Below are 19,319 nucleotides of genomic sequence, written 5' to 3'. Positions count from 1 at the left end.
CCCAGTGTGTAAGCCTGCTGATTAACAGCAATCATTCAGCTAGTGCTGCTGTTGGTGATTCCAGTGTATGACTGCACATAAGAGCTGCTAATGAGCACGGGTTTACTGTGATTCTTAGTGCTCAAGTACCCCTCTCTTTGTATCCCATATTCAATTTAGAAATTACAGTATCAGATCGCATTTAGTTAATTAAACCTATATGACTAATTTAATTTGGTTTAAATATCGGGAGGGGGGGCACATGAATAAATGATGGAGGCGTATTTAGCTTGCTTGTGCTGGCGTTAACAGTAATTAAATGCAGGGCAGTCTGTTGCCTGTCTTGCAGTCTTTTCTCTACTCAATTTACACGTGGAAAAATGAAAGCCAGACGTCTTTTGAGAAGCAGTCTCGTAAAATGTTAATGTAATGACGAGAGAGGTTTCAAACATAGATATAAACGAGTGTAAGATACAGTCCCCTTAAAGTAGAGCATTAATAGTCAGCGAGTGGTCGCCCCCCTTAGGAGATCGCTGCACCTTAGACTTGGACCGGGAGCAGGGCAGAAATATTCATCCATGATTAGAGCCCGGAAAATTCTGAGGTAGCCGGTTCTCCATCGAGACGGGAGCCTAACGGTCGCAAAGAAAAAAAAAAGAAGAAAAAAAATGTGTTTTTGTTGTTGAAGAACTTTGTCTCCTGTTCGGCGGGGATTATGGATGTACATTTTCTCCGGCTCCCTTCATTCTTGTTATGTGCTTCCAATCTGTCAGATGTAAGTTGAGATGCCTCATTACATCATCTTAAACGATGCCACACGAATCCTGTTGTCCCACCGCTCGAAAAGCAGATTGCTTTTGTCAAGGTCCTTGATGTGATTTGTGTTCCCTGTTTTGTGTTGTTCTAGACTGCCTCTGTGATTGATGACTATTAAAAAACGGATTTTGCCAGAAAGGAAGCACAGGAATCTCCTCATCCACTGGTAAGGATCCTGATTTATTACCCGCGGCTTCATCCAAAAAATTTAAGCTATGTCAGCGCACCAGTTGAAACTGACGCTCCTCACAGTGGCCTTACATTATGAAGTGTGTCTCGTTGTGTCACAGCCGGCCAGTGCACACACGAGCATCAGAGATGTGTTAGCCCCAGGTCTTCACCACAGTACGCTTATAGCGTCTGTGTCTGTCTCTTGCAAGGAACGCTGTCATTCTAATCAGTGTTGCTTTGTATGTGTGTAGGTAGACGTTCCAGCTGTGCTCCATGTATGTCGTTGTGACCTACTCCACCCTTTTATGGTCCAAGTCCGTTTTGTTTTACGTATACATGTTAATACACTGCTCACTCCCAATGTATAGGCTGTCTAGCCATTGCTTTATTCATAAATTTCTAGTTTTTCCCCTTTATCCCACCCGATTAACCCAATGGCATATGGCCGGAACTCTTGTCGAGTAACTCCCATGGCTCACGTTTCCACAGGAAGGAGATAGTCGTAACACCAGCTTCCTTCAAACTCGTGTCGGCTGCTCTCGCTATTTTACACGCTGAAGCCTCGCATGGATTGCGTCACCTTCAGGCTGTGAAGGAGGCGTAGGGAGAATGCTTTCAGTTGCTTGGCTGCAGGTGCCTGGGTGGGCCAGAGGGGTCACTGGAGAGCAACGAGTCCCCGAACACTACACCGATCTACACCCACTGTCCCTCGGGTAAGGGTGGCCTAATGAATGCCTTACCCCGTGGATGCTCTGGCCGTGACTGGTTACGGCGAGTCTGGGATACGAACCTCCCAGCCACATGACGAGCGGACTGCAAGAACGGCGGGTTATTCCGCTTGGCCACCAGAGCGGCCATTGTTTCATTCATGATTATTCTTTTATTCGTTTATTTCATCTTCATTTGTTTTTTTCATGACAAAAATATGCAATACTGCAGTGAAGAAAGACCAACAAGGACTTATATTTCATTAAAAGCATATGTTTTGGGTGTCCAGGTGGCGTGGCGGTCTATTCCGTTGCTTACCAACACGGGATCGCCCGTTCGAATCCCCGTGTTACCTCAGGCTGAGCCAGGGGTCCCTACAGACACATTTGGCCGTGTCTGTGGGTGGGAAGCCGGATGTGGGTATGTTTCCTGACCGCTGCACTAGCGCCTCCTGTGGTCGGTTGGGGTGCCTGTTCGGGGGGAGGGGGAACTGGGAACTGGGGGAATAGTGTGATCCTCCCACACGCTAGGTCCCCCTGGCGAAAGTCCTCACTGTCAGGTGAAAAGAAGCGGCTGGCGACTCCACATGTGTCGGAGGAGATGTGGTAGTCTGCAGCCCTCACCGGATCGGCAGAGGGGGTGGAGCAGCAACCGGGTCGGCTCGGAAGAGTGGGGTAATTAGCCAAGTACAATTGGGGAGAAAGGGGGGGGGATAAAATAAAGCATATGATTTGCACACCAAAAAAAAATCAAACGTATATGCTAGGCCTACAGTAGCCAAAAGTTTATCTTTGAGTTAAAGTCTAACTCGAGTATCGTCTTCTTTGATATGCATATCATTGATAAGAAATATTCCGTTTTTGAAGGTTCTGTGCTGCTGACCCAGTGCAACTTGCACGGACAGAGTTAGACATGGATTGGGGTTGGGGTTGTCTCAAAAAGAATGCACCGGTTCTGGTCAATAATTGTCATGATGACGGGGAGATCTTCCAAGAGCCACTCGAGAACATACATGCCTTGTTATACGTAACTTTACAATAAAAGTACACAACAAAGGAATCGCTAACACAAGTCATCTGTAAGGAGCTGCGGCAAGCCATATTTCCTGCTTCGTACTGGAGTAACATTGTGCATTGTCCCACTGTCCAAATGCTCTCATATATCAGAGAGCCAAATTTTGGGCCGCAAACACCTCGTTGCATGCTGCTTTAATTATCATGAGAGGTTGACTGGCATTGTTTTGGCTGATAGCCTCGGGCTGTCTGGAGATTTCTCAGGATTATAGCTTTTGTGTTTGGGATGGAGTTTCCACTTTGAATGGCGGGCAGCTGTTGCGTGTCAGGGAACAGGGCAAACAATCACAAGATCCCTAACCAGCCGAGATGCCAAGCCATTAAATACTATGCATCATTGTTAGTTCTCCTTTGTAACTGAAATGGAAAGGCCCAATTTTACACCGTAGACAAGACCAAGCGCTTGTTTTGGCCTCGCGGCGGTGATGTCGTCTTTCTTGGCCCCTGTTAGGTGTTCTCCTGGACACTCTCCTTGGGGGTCTGCCACCCCAATATGCTCACTAAGCAATGTTGAGCCAACCACCTATGGCCACTGATTCATCTCTATCCATTACAATATTAATCTTCCAGAGAGAGGAGAAACGGCTAATCCCTACATCCACATTCCCCAAAGGGTTATCTTCTCAAGCTTGACCTGGCAGATAGGGCTATATTTAGCGAGCGGCACGCATTCATTCAACTTTAATCCCATAAATTGCTTAGAGGTTACCTCATCATGTTATCTTCTCATCATGTGACCAAACGATGTGATTGATAAGTTAATAGACGTGAAAGAGGCTGAGAAGAAGGATGCCGTTTATAAGATTTATGATCATGCCAGCCACAAATTTGGTAGAGACATGTTCTTTTGCCTCGCCCTTTGTTTTGGCTCCTGTGTGAAATGTCGACAATGGAGTTTGTATACACGTGAAGCAGCATCAAAGCGGTGGAAGGTGAATAATTTTTGGTGGCATCTGCACATTCTGCAGTATGCTAATGAGCGAAGCTGCAAAAGCGAGATTGCCAGGAGAGAAAAGGGGGAGATCCAGGGAGAGAGAGAAGAAGAAGAGGGAGGGAGCATGGTGGAAAAGAGAAAGAGAGACGAGAGAGAGAGAGAGAAACAGCACAGGCTGGTGTAAATTATGGATGCAACCTGCGATTTCCAAGAGGAAGAGAATGGAGCAAGGCAGAGAGAAACCTCAACCCATGCATATCAGATTACGCATTTACCACGTTTTCTTATCATGGTCCTTGAACAAATTTACACACAATCTGGCCTCTGATTGTGTGAGCGTGTGCATGCGTGTGAAAGTTTGTTTGATTGAGCCAGAGAGAGATATAAACAGCATGCACAGTTGCACATTCTCCCAGGTTTCTTTGTCATGAGTTTCTTTGCGTTGCGTTGTGTTGAGCTGTCTTGAGTTGAGTTGACTTGTTTTGGTGAGCTGAATTGACCTGTGTTGTGCTGCACTCTGCTGAATTCAGTTGTGTGCCTGTGTCTGTCTGCAGTCACATGGGCCAGGATAGTTTACATACCCGTCTTAAGCTAAATGTGAATATGGACACAGTTGCAGGCCTGTTCTGTTAGCAGCTCCTCTCAGAGTGTTGCGTTGCTGAACTGAAACAGAGGAGATCTGCTCTAATTTAGATGTGACGATGAGGCACAGGACACTGAACTACCCAGTCTTTTTTACCCCCCCTCCAAAAAAAAATGCAATTTCATGGGATATTTTTGCACAATCTTGCATAATGCAAGGTAAGTGAAAGGGAACGTACGTGCCCCCTCGTCTCCTCATCCCCCACCCATCCGCCCACCCCTGTGCCCTGTGTGCCAATCCCTTAACAGCCTCTGTGAATAATGGATCCATTCTTGAGTCATGTCTGTGACTGGAGGGCCTGTACAGTGGTGTGGTTTCCCTACCGGAGGCCGTAGGTATGAGGCGGGGGGGAAGGGTGGTGGCAGCTGGAAATAGCTTTACGTTGGCTGCGAGCACTTCACATGGGCCTCTGTACAATCCCTCACCTCCTCTTTCAACCTAACACCGCAAAGGTACAATTCTGTTAGACAAATCAGACACATATTATGTGCCCAGCCTTCACTTAGGTCGAATTGGAAATATGGCTGAACCTTTCTCCGCTCAGCGGCGCTGCATGAGTTATTCCCTCCGATAGTGGTAGGAGAGTCACCGAACTGCAGTATTTTCTAAGAACTGGACAAGAGCCATATTGTACTTAAAGCAAAAAAAAAAAGGGGGCTGAGATGGAAGCTATGAAGCTGCCCTAAATCTTGCCTGCATGTAAATGTGTGTTAATGTGCAAAGTAGGTCATTTATTTGGAACGGGGACAGCCACTCCGGAGCGGTGTCAGAGTGGGGAATCATTTCATAACCACACACAACGCTGGATTTGGTGAACTGCGGTGGAGATTTGCATAATATTTTGTTTGTACATCTCGTTTCGAACCCTAACTTGATGTATCAAGGGGGAAAGATAGGAAGCTGAAGGTGAAGATGGCCCTGGTCAGTCCACAGACAGCATCAGTAACCATAACCAGAGATGGCAGCCTAAAAATCAGACTAAATCAGATTACTAAACAAACAGCTAAGAGGATTAATTCTGATCTCTCTCTCTCCCCCTTTCTCTTATTTTTTTTTCATCAGACAGACATTAAATCTGCAATCTATAAAATCCCTCCAAAGGATTTTTTTCTTCTTTTATTTTATCTCCCCCATTTTTTTTGCTCACATATTTCCAGTGGTGCCCTGTGTGCCCTTGGTGAACTCTGCCTTTCTGCGAGGCTGGTGGAAATTGCTTTAATAAACAGATAAGACTATCTGAACCATCTTTTAAGCAATCACCAGTGGGAAGAACACAAATATGACCTCCGATTAGATATTGTAGCGGTGGCTGTCAATTCCTATAATGTCATTATAGTATGTTCTACTCAGTGCTTTTGCTATTGGGGATAAAGCTCTATCTATATGCTTGTGGTGTAGGTCACCCCTCAAACAAGTAGATCAGTGTTCACAGGAGATGAATCATTACATGTTGTACAAGCTAAATGAAAGGGTGATAATACCCCTTCCCTGCTTTACTAGGATTCACAGTGGGTTTTTTTTTTTTTTTATGGAGTCCTATCATGGGTTTTCATTACAGTGTGTTCTGCAGGAAGTGCCTATAAATTAATTTGGTTAATATTTCACAAAGCTGGGCATCAGGTAGCATAGCAGTCTATTCCGTTGCCTGCCAACATGGGGATCGCCGGTTTGAATCCCCGTGTTACCTCTGGCTTGGTCGGGCATCCCTGCAGACGCAATTGGCCTTGTTTGCGAGTGGGAAGCCGGATGTGGGTATGTGTGCGGGTATGTGGGTATGTATGTGCGCTTATTCGGGGGGGGGGGGATAGCGTGATCCCCCCATGTGCTACGTACCCTGGTGAACTCCTCACTGTCAAGTGAAAAGAAGCTGCTGGCAACTCCGCATGTATCGGAGGAGGCATGTGGTAGTCCGCAGCCCTCTCTGGATCTGCAGAGGGGGTGGAGCAGTGACCAGGAAAAGCTCGGAGGAGTGGGGTAATTGGCTGGGTACAATTGTGGAGAAAAAGGGCCGATATGACCCACCATCATAATGCCGTGTCTTTTTGGTGCAAAGCCTGCAGGTCTTAGACGCAATCCCGGGACAAGGCATCCATTCACCATTAGGAGTGTTTGTGTGCGATAGTGCTGTTTGTGAAAGGGGGAGCAAATCAGATGTTGCGTATGCTCGGTCCTTTTCCTTCGGCATGTCCAGAGTCAAATGGGCCACTCCATGCGCAGTGACTTTATCACCCTGCTGACTGCTGACTGATAATAGATTTAGTCTTTGATATCGGTTAATTCCTTCCCACTCACGCATCCCTCTGCTAAGCACTGAAACAAGAAATCAGTGCATGACAATTTGACTAGCAAACATTCCCACTCAATCAATCTCTCTCACACACACACACACACACACACACACCCCTCCCTCCCTCCCCTGCCCTCTCTCTCCTGTGTTCACTCACTGACTCTTTACAGCCATATATTGTAACCAACAAGACTTTAATCAGCACAGAGCTAATCAAATCACCACTCCAGCAGGCAGCCCTGTTCGCTGTGGCTCGGCTCACACTTTCAGATCAAGAGGCAGGCTGCTTGTACAGCAACGCTGCCCACTACAAGGCGCCATATGAAATGTCAGGGGAAGCAGAGTATTTCCTAAATGTCACTGTTAACATAATAGCTTGGTAGAAGGTTGCCTCATACTACGTTTGTATCCACAACCTGCTGGACTCCTGGTTTGTGTTTGTGTGTGTGTGTGTGTGTGTGTGTGTGTGTGTGTGTGTGTGTGTGTGTGTGTGTGTGTGTGTGTGTGTGTGTGTATAGAATGTAGGCTACCTTACGCAAGTTAAGAGATTAGGTGAGTAACTGAACCCAGCTTCTGTTGACTAAAAGTGTGTGATAGGCAGAGTGAGCAAGGCCTACTAGATTTAGTCATTTAAGCTGTATTTTTGATCTACACAAACACACTTGCAGTCAGGCGGTAGGAAAGTTGTCTGGGTACTGGTTCAAAAGTTGTGTGTGAGGGGCATCCGGGTAGCGTAGTGGTCTATTCCATTGCCTACCAACACGGGGGTCGCCGGTTCAAATCCCCGTGTTACCTCCGGCTTGGTCGGGCATCCCTACAGACACAACTGGCCGTGTCTGGAGGGTGGGAAGCCAGAAGTGGGTATGTGTCCTGGTTGCTGCACTAACGCCTCCTCTGGTCGGTCGGTCGGGACGCCTGTTCAGGGGGAAGGGGGCACCAGGGGGAATAGCATGATCCTCCCATGTGCTACGTCCCCCTGGTGAAACCCCTCACTGTCAGGTGAAAAGAAGCGGCTGCCAACTCCACATGTATTGGAGGAGGCATGTGGTAGTCTGCAGCCCTCACTGGATCAGCAGAGGGGGTGAAGCAGCGACCGGGACGTCCCGGAAGAGTGGGGTAATTTGACAGGTACCATTGAGAAGAAAAAGGGTGGGGGGAGTTGTGTGTGTGTGTGTGCCCGTACATGCATTCGTGTGTATGTGTGTGTGTGTGTGTGTGTGTGTGTGTGTGTGTATGTGTGTATGGAGCGCCTACAAGACAGCCTAGACCCTGTCATAGATTTGGTCAACACGGAGTTGGCTCGTCCTCTCACATTGCCAAAGAGTGTGGAGTCGCCTCGGCTTCACATTGTGGCACCCACACTCTCATCCTCTTGCCATGAAAGCACACAGCCACTCGTTCCCTGTCCTCTGTCACATTCACAGACTCGGCGAGAGTCTGTGAGAGATAGTGAGAGATGAGAAAAATAGAGACAGGAGGAAAAATGAGAAAGGCACCAATTAAACTCTTCAGACAGTGCTGCCAGCAATACATCAATGGGGTGTGTGTGTGTCAGTGTCTGTGTGTTTGTCTGTCTGTGTATGTGTGTTTTTGAGGTTTTGGGTAACTATATATTGCCTCCTCTAAAGCTGCATTCCATGTGGTTGAGTGAAATCTGTGTTGTACACAAACAGGAATTTTTTTTTCTACCTTTCCACGCCTGTAATCAATCCATTGCCATCTGGTTGTTTTGTGTAATTAGGCCGGACAAGCGGGTTTTCAATCTATTTTTCTAAGTATGTTAAAATGTAATCAATCAAACACTATTCAACGCATATTGATGATCTGTGTTATTGAGTTTTGCCTTTTACTCGGTGATTAGAGTGATCCCGACCAGAAGAGGGGTTTGCGAGACCGAAAAACCTCCGGCGCGGCACAGCCACGGCAGCCACCTCCTCCGCTCCACGTCCACGCTGTGAAACAAAAGGCTGGGTTGGCCAAATCAGGACTGACATCATTGGCAACAGCTGCAGGCTGCATGAACTCTTGTGTCCATGTGTGCAGTGTTGTGTGTTTCCTTCTATGTGTGTGTGCGCGCTTATCATGTGAGTGTGGCATTTCCATTTGTATGTCAAGTGTGTGTGTGTGTGTGTGTGTGTGTGTGTGTGTGTGTGTGTGTGTGTGTGCAGCTGTGTGTGCGTGCGGGTACATGTCACCATGAGATGACCTGATTGCTCAGCTGAGCAATGAGGGGAAAACCCTTGGTGTTTTCAGAACAGGACCGACGCGTGGACCAGACAAGATGGACCATGATGCGTCTCCGTTGGCACAATCCAGCCTTCTTCCCTCTCCGAATCCCTTCATGTTTTGGGCATGTGCAGTGATTTCTTCCTGATCATACGTGTTTGCGTGTGCGTGCGCTCAGACAAACACACACCCACACACACACAGACAAACAGACAAACACACAGTCGCACACTCCTAACCATGCCAAAGCAGATTTGGAGATGAGAAATGATCCACTACTGGCAGTGCAGTGTGGTAACAGCTCCCAGCTATAGAGTGTTGGGTCCAGCCAAATCCTGTTTAAACAGCCTCTATCCTCGTTTCTGTACAGGCAGAGCGAGCTACAACTGGACTCGCCTTTGCTCTCTCCCCTCCTTGAATTTATTTCAGTGAGACAGTGGGACACAGCCATATTTTAAAACAAAACCCTCAGATGGTGATCCCCGCCCCCCTGTTGTGTGTCTCACATGCTTAAACCAGAACAACCAAGACGGTCATTATGACCCTTTTGGATTTTCAAAGTTTAATAACTTTGTGGGAAAAAAAAGATACAGACCCGCCACTCCCCGAATTCTCCTAAAATTGCATATATTTGCATTAAAACGAGTTTTAGACCAATTGCGCAAAAAAAAGTTACGATAAGATCTGCCTAAAATGACCACGAGCGGACAAAATGACCGCTTGTAATTTGCGCGTGATGGTTTGCGTGATGTCACACTATTTATGACGTGTTTTGGTCGCATCATTTCCTTCGCGAAGTTCATTGCTCTGTCCCAGAAAAAAAAAAACATATTCCAGTGCAGAGAAATAGTCTAAATTTGAGTTTTAGTTATTGCCAACATGTCTGGTTACAGATGCCGTTACAGACGCACCATAACTACCACCGATGCGTTGCAGTATTTACAGGCGTTGGACAGCGGCCATTTTAAATGGTTTAAAAAATAGCATTAAAAGTTGTTAAAATGTTAATTTTGGTGTCAGTTAGTTTCTTAACAGACATACCAACATATGTAATACATTAATATCTCAACTGGGTGTTTATCTTGATTTATCTTGTTCTTGGTAAGGTGGCTGAGCTCATCATTTGTTGCCGGCATCACACACACACACAGACACACACACACACGTCAACACGCTAACGCATACACAAGCAGAAGTGGCCTATGGGCCCCTGCGGCATCACCTGTTTGGCCATGTGGCAGGCTGAGTGTTTGTCTACAAGGCTTAATAACCCCGCTAGGGTCATCCAACCCCTGCTGCGCTGTCTTATTACACCCAATACCCTCTCTGCTTTGTCCATACGAGGAAAACGAGATAGGATGGATTTTGAGCATCACCGGGGGGGGCGAGGCTAGAGCAAAAACTACAAGGAAGGAGTGGTTAGGCCAAGAAGTGAGAGGGAACTGGGGGAGGATGAAAGAAATTAAAGAAAAAAGAGGGAGAAGAGAGAGAGAAACAGAAGGGGGGGGGTTGGAGTGAAAGGCGGAGGCCTGGTGTAGGCAGGCGGTACTGACGTGGTTTAGCTAAGTGAAGGATTAGTGGATCCTCATCGAACCCAGACCCCCAGCATGCACACACACACACACACGCACACACACACACACACACACGCTTAATGCACAACAGCCACTGGTGAAGGGGCTTGTCATAATGAACTGGAAAAAAATAAGGACACACTTGTCCACAAATGTACGCACACATACACATTCACATTCATTGATAGGCTGCAGGGTAGGTCTCTTCACTATTAGCACTGCTAAGCCTGTTAATCTAATGATGTGGAATGATATCATTCTCGCTCTCTTTCTTATTGCCTTTCTGTTGCTGGAGCAGCAGTCTTTGACTGTTGCCCTTGCTGTCTGTCCATTTCAGTCGATATCCCGCTCCTTTCCCCCCTCGCCTTTCTCCTTGAGACCGGTCGCTCATGCTAACCTCTGTTCAGAGCCCATGCAGCTAAACAGCTTGCACGCGGGGGGTCGCGGGGCGCCCATCTCCAGACATTGTGCAGGCTCGCAGATCATTACCAGGCTCCTCCGCCGCCTCTTTGTTCTTAGGACGCGACTGCCTCTTGGACCTGAAACTGAGAAGAATACCTCCCCCCCAAGCCACATGCACACACGCACAAAAGCAGATGTATTCATGTGCAAATACACATATTCGCCCTCGTGCTTCAGAGGACACATGCAAGCCGTGCAATGTGCTGTGTATGCTAACAGACAAATGGACAGACATGCAAATCCACACACACACACACCGCTGTAGCAGATATGACAGACAGGCAGTGATCATAACATGGTTCTTTGAAGTGTAAAGATGTGTGCCTCTGGGACTGTGATGCCACAAGTGCCACATGCTTGTAGTGGAGGTCAGCGGTGCGTGTGTGTGTGTGTTTGTGTATGTATATGTGTGCATGTACGCAGTAACTCCGATCATATCTTGCATGGCAAAATGGCTTCACGCTCTCAAACACGTGCACACAAAAAGCGGAGGAATGGGATCGAATTGGTGGGAGGGTAGGTGTGTGTATTGGTGTATGTGTGTGTATTTACATGTGTCAGTATCTGCAATGTGCCTGTATGTCTACACTGTGACTGTCTGTGTCTACGCCTGTGGTGTTTCTGTATCTGTGTGTACATGTCTGCAGTGTGTCTGTGGTAATGTCTGTCCCTGTGTGTGTGTGTGTGTCTGCGCACATAGGCCAAAGCCAGCAGCCAGAAGGGTCGGTGTCTGTCTAGTTTTGATGTGGAGTGGAAACCCAAAGGCTCAGATTTCAACCTGGGCCATCTGCCCTCCTCTGTGGGCCTCCAGTAGAGGTCAAAGTTCACACTTTCAAAGTGTGCTTAAGGGCGGCTGGTCTGATTTGGGTGCTTCGCGCACACTTAACGTGCACATGCTCATTCATATATTACACATACATGCATGCATACACATGTACAACCATACGTGCACAAAGAAAGATCTGAAGAAAAGAGGACTGTCTGGTCCTGCTTCATGTTAGCAGGTCTTAAATAAACACACAAGCAAACACATGCATGCTACATACATAGGCAAGCACAGATAGCAACCCAGTCACATTCACAACCACCTTATACTCTATTAATGTAGATATGCAAATGTAACTCCTGCACCCTGGAGGTCCTGGGAGGTACCTAAGGTAATGAAAGACGCAACGTCTTCAGAAGTGGAGTCGGAGGTAGTGAGGGTTAACAACCTCATAAGGGTCTACTATGGTGGGATGTCCATGGTGAAATGAACAGTGACGCTATCGTTATACAATGAACTGCGTCTGTTCTCTGCCTTTCCTCTGTTGGTCTCTCACCCTTGCTCTCTCACTCGTTTTGTTTTCTTTTTCTGCAACTCGACACTCATCCCTCCCTCTCTTTCCTCCTCTACCTCTCTTAAACAGGAACCGCTCAATTTCCTGAGCCTGCTTTTCCATTTTGCTCCCCCATGTTTTTATCCTCCTGTTCATGTGTGTGTGTGTGTGTGTGTGTGTGTGTGTGTGTGTGTGTGTGTGTGTGTGTGTGTGTGTGTGTGTGTGTGTGTGTGTGGGTTTGTGCGTCTGTTTGTCACCCTCCATCTGTGACCACCGTTCACCAAATGGCTGAATATACCACATCAGTGTGGTTCTTCAGGTGTGTGCAGGTTTGACAGTGTGCTGGTGTGGATAGTAAAGGTCAAGTGGTGTGAGGAGTAGAGTGAATGCTCAGCTGGCTGCAATATAATCAAAATACATTTTGTGTACACTGAATACAACCCTCTTTCTCCTGCTTTGACACAGGCTTTAATGGTTGAATAGCTGAATGACCTGAATGATTGACTTTTTTCCTACGGTGTGGATTCTATGAAGGGAGGCACGGTGGTGCAGTGGTTAGCACAGTCGCCTCACAGCAAGAAGGTCCTGGGTTCGAGCCCCAAGGGTAGTCCAACCTTGGGGGGGGGGGGTCGTCCCGGGGTCGTCCTTTGTGTGGAGTTTGCATGTTCTCCCCGTGTCTGCGTGGGTTTCCTCTGGGTGCTTCGGTTTCCTACCACAGTCCAAAGACATGTAGGTCAGGTGAATCGGCTATACTAAATTGCCCCTAGGTGTGTGTGTGTGTGTGTGTGTGTGTGTGTGTGTGTGTGTGTGTGTGTGTGTGTGTGTGTGTGTTTGTGTCAGCGTCGGCCTTGTGATGGCCTAGCAGCCTGTTCAGGGTGTCTCCCCGCCTGCTGCCCAATGACTGCCAGGGTACGCTCCAGCATCCCTGAGAGCAGGATAAGCGGTTTGGATAATGGATGGATGGATTCTATGAAGGATACAGATGACATGATAATGGGTCATGAAACGGCACCCCCTGTGGTATAAAATGCTGCTCACAAGAATTTTTTTGACCAGCTACCGCATTGAAACTGTTGTGTATTTTTTTCTTTCTTTTTGGTGTGCCTCATTAAACAAGAAAAAGATTTGAACTTTGATTTCGGCCATATTGGCTTGTCTGTGTGTCTCTCTAGTGGCCAGCGAAGGCGGTCAGTCCCACTTTGATCAAAGCTGACCAGCTTTTCCCTCGAGCTCCAAGAGACGGGACAACAAACGACGCAGGCCGGCAAATGTTTCTCCTATTCAGATCGCGGCAATTACTGTTGTGACACGGAATTTATCCAGCGTGTTGTCGGTGTACTTGTAAAGGCTGTTCTGCGTGTGGCCAGGTCCGCCTCGGTTGATGATAAGGGAGATCCTCATTGCCCCGGGCACAGTGGCTTGTGAAAATCAATGTTTGATTTGCCGGCTACTTGATGAAGGATTTAATGCTGAAAAAGCTCCCCCAACCCCACCTCATTATTCCCTGCAGCCAAGAAATCATCTTGTTTGGTGCTTATTTGTTCATTGCAATCTTTTAAGACCTGTATCACAATGGTTTTTTGGGGTTGTTTTTTTGCATGTGTGTGTGTGAGTGTGTGTATATATATATATATATATATATATACACATACATACATATAGTGTGTGTGTGTGTGTGTGTGTGTGTGTGTGTGTGTGTGTGTGTGTGTGTGTGTGTGTTTGTTTGGGGGTAATAAGAGCAGTGATTACTCGACAGGCCTTATGTCCACTCACTGCAGATATGGTGTGTGTGTGTGTGTGTGTGTGTGTGTGTGTGTGTGTGTGTGTGTGTGAGTGGTATCTGCAGTGGTGTATAACACCCCCCACCCCCACCCCCACCCCCTGTGATCCCTGCTCTCGGCGTGTGTATCGACCAGACACTGGAATGAAGAAATGCCTGCCTAGCAAACAAAATCAATCGACGCTGTTCTCCCTCCTCCATTGGGCTCCTGTTATCTGCAATGAATGCAAAGCGGCCACTGTAACGCACAAAGCTAGACACACACACACACACACACACACACACACACACTCGTACACCTCATCTTTACTCTGCCTCCTCCTGACATCCTCTCCCACCCACTGCTGTGGCAGGTTCGGGTCAGTTTCAGACCCCCGGGAGAACGGGGTAGATTACAAGTCACTTACGTTTAATTGGAAGAAATATGGTGCTCGCCTGAAGAGTTTTCTCATTTTGGGTGCATAGTGTATATATTATTAGTATTTCAAAGGAAACGTAGCCCCGTTCCTCTGTCACTTAAGACTCGGCATGCCGGGCTCAGTGTGTCGCATCTAATGCCGGACTGCGAGATTTTGATTTACTTTGTGCTGAGTGCTCTGCTTCACGGGTAAATCAGGCCAGCAAATTGAATGACTGTGAATGAACCATTGTCCGTCTTGCATTATGTTGAGCAGTAGCCACACAGTGGCATCCAAGTGTTTATTTAGCCACTGGGCAGTCCACTTCATTTCAGCCATGGGGATAAGATCAAGCCTTTTTTTTCACCATTGTGCAAGTGTTCCTCCCTTCCTCTCCCTCTCTCTCTCTTTCTCGCTCTCACAGTGTGTTTCTGAAAGGGATTATAAGTGTTTGTGGGAGGAGGGCGGGAAGGGGGTAGATGAGCGGCGGGCATGCAGTATGTTTGTCTGTCTGCCATCAGAGAATGAAATTTGTTTGTGTGATCCAGATGCCCCTGCTCATCGCCGCATGTCTCTGTTTGTGTGTTTTTCTGGTCAGAGGAGAGGATTGGAATTGGCTACTGGTGGGATTTTTTTTGGGGGGGGGGTGTCTTTTAACAGCTCACATACTCAGGGCAGCTTTTGCACTCACATCAAAAGTGGCTGGCCTCATCCTGCTGCCCTTAAAGAGTGCAGTAAATAATCACATGCACACAGACATATGCACAGGTCCCACCTCACCGCAGTTCAGGAAGCATTTTAAGCGTTCGTCGGCTGCATCGAGGTTCGATGACAGACCCAATGTCAGTGGTTCGGTGCATTTCATTGGTTCAAAACTATAGCTGCAAACCTGAAGTTTTGCAGTAGTTCTACCACATAGTATTTAAAGACCTGTTTAATGAGGTTTAGAAAGCTGGGCGTCCGGGTGGGGGAGCAATCTATTCCATAGCCTACCAACACTGGGATCGCCAGTTCGAATCCCCGTGTTGCCTCCAGCTTGGTCGGGCGTCCCTACAACCACAATTGGCCGTGTCTGTGGGTGGGAAGCCAGATGTGGGTATGTGTCCTGGTCGCTGCGCTAGCGCCTCCTCTGGTCGGCCGGGGCATCTGTTCGGGGGGGGGGAAGGGGAACTGAGGGGAATAGCGTGATCCTCCCATGTGCTACGTCCCCCGGGCGTAACTCCTCACTGTCAGGTGAAAAGAAGCGGCTGGCGACTCCACATGTTTTGGAGGAGGCATGTGGTAGTCTGCAGCTCTCCCCAGATCGGCAGAGGGGGTGGAGCAATGACCGGGACGGCTCGGAAGAGTGGGGTAAATGGCCAGATACAATTGTGGAGAAAAAAGGGGGGGGATCCCCCCCCCAAAAAAGTTATAATAGCAGTAAAAAATACAAAATTAAAACTATATTATTTTCCTGCAATTAGTTAGCGGACTTCAGGTAAAGAGGGAGACACCAGTCAGAGTTTTGAAAGTGGTATTTGGGGCAAGCAGAGCTAAGTGAACGCTTGTTAGGCTCCATTACAGTCTGTATCAGTTTGGAGTGCATATTAGGAGAGAGCAAAGAGGCCGTGTTAACAGGGTGTATTGGGGTTAGTGTTTGGGGAGGGTGGGTAACCTTGATGGATGGAACCAGGCTGGAGATCTCATGGAGGGCTCAGTAGTTGGACACTGGAGGAGGTCTGTGAGGTCCCACGGGGAGCGGCAGAAAGAGAGAGAGAGAGAGAGGCAAAAGACCTGTCATTAATCATACCCTCTCCACCTGCCCTCCCTCCTCTCAGCCTCCTGTCCTCTCTTTATCCCTCCTGACACCCTTTTTATTCACCTCCTGTCTTTCTAACCTCCTTTTTTTCTGTTCCAGGTCCAAGTTGCCCTTTCACAGCCTTTGGGTTGCAGTTTTCTCACTTTCAAACACCACATTGGGAGGTGTTTAATGCTATTACGAGGTGGCAGCCCAGGCATTATGCCCTACAACAAGTGTAGATGGACTCGTGGCGCTACTAAACTGGACTTGCTTTTCCTAATTCACTTAACCCATCGCATGCTTGCTTGCTTGCAGACGTGAGCTTCTCAGCTCGCTTGTCGGGCAGGAACTCTTAATGCCCGCCTGAGAGCACTGCACTGCTAAGGCTCGCTCTTTTCTTGCTCAGATGTCAGTAAGAACATTATGAGGTGCTTCGTGGGGTCAGAAGCCTTGGCTGGAGCCGGTGTGTGTTTCTGGCCAACTGGCCTCTCCGAGTGTGATTTGGCTTCTCTGTTTTGACCATTCACCGGCAATACATTTGGAATTGGTGTGATGTAGATGGGTCATGGTTAGTGGTGAGCCGCTGAGTTGGTTGGCTAACCACTGGCTAGATCCAATCAGCCTCTTAAGTCCATGATGGCTAATCCCTCCTCTCTGCTTCTCTTTAGATAATGAAAAGTTATGTTCTTTTTTAGAAGAACAGAAGAATTATGGATATAATCCATGCTTTCAAAAGAAACAAGGACATCAGTTGTGAGTGACTCATGAGTTATGTGTATATACACTCACCGGCCACTTTATTAGGCACACTTGTCCAACTGCTCGTTAACACAAATTTCTAATCAGCCAATCACATCACAGCAACTCAATGCATTTAGGCATGTAGACATGGTCAAGACAATCTGCTGCAGTTCAAACCGAGCATCAGAATGGGGAAGAAAGGTGATTTAAGTGACTTTGAACGTGGCATGGTTGTTGGTGCCAGACGGGCTGCTCTGAGTATTTCAGAAACTGCTGATCTACTGGGATTTTCACGCACAACCATCTCTAGGGTTTACAGAGAATGGTCCGAAAAAGAGAAAATATCCAGTGAGCGGCAGTTCTGTGGGCAAAAATGCCTTGTTGATGCCAGAGGTCGGAGGAGAATGGCCAGACTGGTTCGAGCTGATAGAAAGGCAACAGTAACTCAAATAACCACTCATTACAACCGAGGTATGCAGAACAGCATCTCTGAACGCACAACACGTCGAACCTTGAGGCAGATGGGCTACAGCAGCAGAAGATCACACCGGGTGCCACTCCTGTCAGCTAAGAACAGGAAACTGAGGCTACAATTCGCACAGGCTCACCAAAATTGGACAATAGAAGATTGGAAAAACGTTGCCTAGTCTGATGAGTCTCGATTTCTGCTGCGACATTCGGATGGTAGGGTCAGAATTTGGCGTCAACAACATGAAAGCATGGATCCATCCTGCCTTGTATCAACGGTTCAGGCTGGTTGCGGTGGTGTAATGGTGTGGGGGATATTTTCTTGGCACACTTTGAGCCCCTTAGTACCAATTGAGCATCGTGTCAACGCCACAGCCTACCTGAGTATTGTTGCTGACCATGTCCATCCCTTTATGACCACAGTGTTCCCATCTTCTGATGGCTACTTCCAGCAGGATAACGTGCCATGTCATAAAGCTCGAATCATCTCAGACTGGTTTCTTGAACATGACAATGAGTTCACTGTACTCAAATGGCCTCCACAGTCACCAGATCTCAATCCAATAGAGCACCTTTGGGATGTGGTGGACCGGGAGATTCGCATCATGGATGTGCAGCCGACAACTCTGCAGCAACTGCGTGATGCTATCATGTCAATATGGACCAAACTCTCTGAGGAATGTTTCCAGTACCTTGTTGAATCTATGCCACGAAGGATTAAGGCAGTTCTGAAGGCAAAAGGGGGTCCAACCCGGTACTAGCAAGGTGTAGCTAATAAAGTGGCCAGTGAGTGTATATATATATATATATATATATAATCATTACATTTATATAGCGCTTTTCTAGACACCCAAAGCACTTCACATCGAAGGGGGTGACACACACGCATATCACACACACACACACACATATATATGTATATGTGTGTGTGTGTGTGTGTGTGCTTCAGTGTGCCTTCTGAATGGTGTGTCTTAACAGATGCACAACCATGGCTGTGTACATTAATCCACGTCTCAGTCAGTAAATTGGGACAGAATTGTTCACTACAGTAACATACTCGTGCCCCCAAGGCTATGACAAAACAGAGGCACATGGAAATTAGGGAAAACTATGAGATCTTGAACATCTGATAAAGATGACTGAAATGCTGTTGCATTTAACAGTCTCTTGCATCATCGGCATGTGTGGGTATTTGCAAAGAACTCGTGGTGTGGGGATGCTGTATGATGTGAACTCGAACAAATAAGAGCTGGTATCTAATGAACCTAACACGTGTGTTTGGGAATGAGTCTCTCTAGCCCCGCGTTGAGATGCAAATTCATAGGGAACCTGTGTCTAGATGGATATAGATGGATAGATAGATAGAAATTCCTTCTCTCAATAAATGCCGTTTGCATTTCTCTTGCCTATATATATATGTATGAGCAAGAGTGTGGGCTCATTAAAAATGTATGCTGCACATTGAGCTTAGGAGACCAATTATCCCACCCAGCTCCTTTACAATGGCTGATAATAAAAGCCCCTGCAATCGGCCACTCCCCAGCTGTTTCAGTGCTTCAGTTGATCTCATCCCTCACCTCTTGCTTTTTTTCCTTTCTCTTTCTGCGTCTCCCTCTCGCTTGCCCTCTCTCCCCCTCTCCTTCCACCTCCTACTCCAGCAGCCAGTTGTCTTCACACCAGATCATCAGTAAACAGGCTTTACACTGGATTTGATGGAGTGCAGCTTCTTGATCTGCTGGGATTTGTTTGTATGTGTGTGTCTGTTGTGTCTGTCTGTGTGTCTGTGTGTTCTGCTCTCTAATATAAGCTCCTGTGCTCTGCTGCTGGAGTTGGACAATGATAGTACTTAGACACACACACACACACACACACACACACACACACACACACACTTACACACTCACAAGGACTCACGCGAGGACAGAAGACACACAGCGCACAAAACACACACACACACACA

General features: G+C 47.3%; 1 protein-coding gene across 1 annotated transcript in view; it reads left to right on the top strand.

Annotated features, from left to right (window-relative positions):
- Positions 1-884: 884 nt before the first annotated feature.
- zmiz1a (zinc finger, MIZ-type containing 1a) overlaps positions 885-19,319 on the top strand; it is a 77,216-nt gene continuing 58,781 nt past the window's right edge. The window contains exon 1 of the mRNA XM_056291766.1: positions 885-961. The gene's annotated coding sequence lies outside the window, so the exon portion shown is untranslated. The remainder of the gene's footprint in view (positions 962-19,319) is intronic.

This window comes from Lampris incognitus, chromosome 13 (assembly GCF_029633865.1).
Source record: "Lampris incognitus isolate fLamInc1 chromosome 13, fLamInc1.hap2, whole genome shotgun sequence".
Lineage (NCBI taxonomy): Eukaryota > Metazoa > Chordata > Actinopteri > Lampriformes > Lampridae > Lampris > Lampris incognitus.
This window is presented reverse-complemented; position numbering and strand designations above follow the sequence as displayed.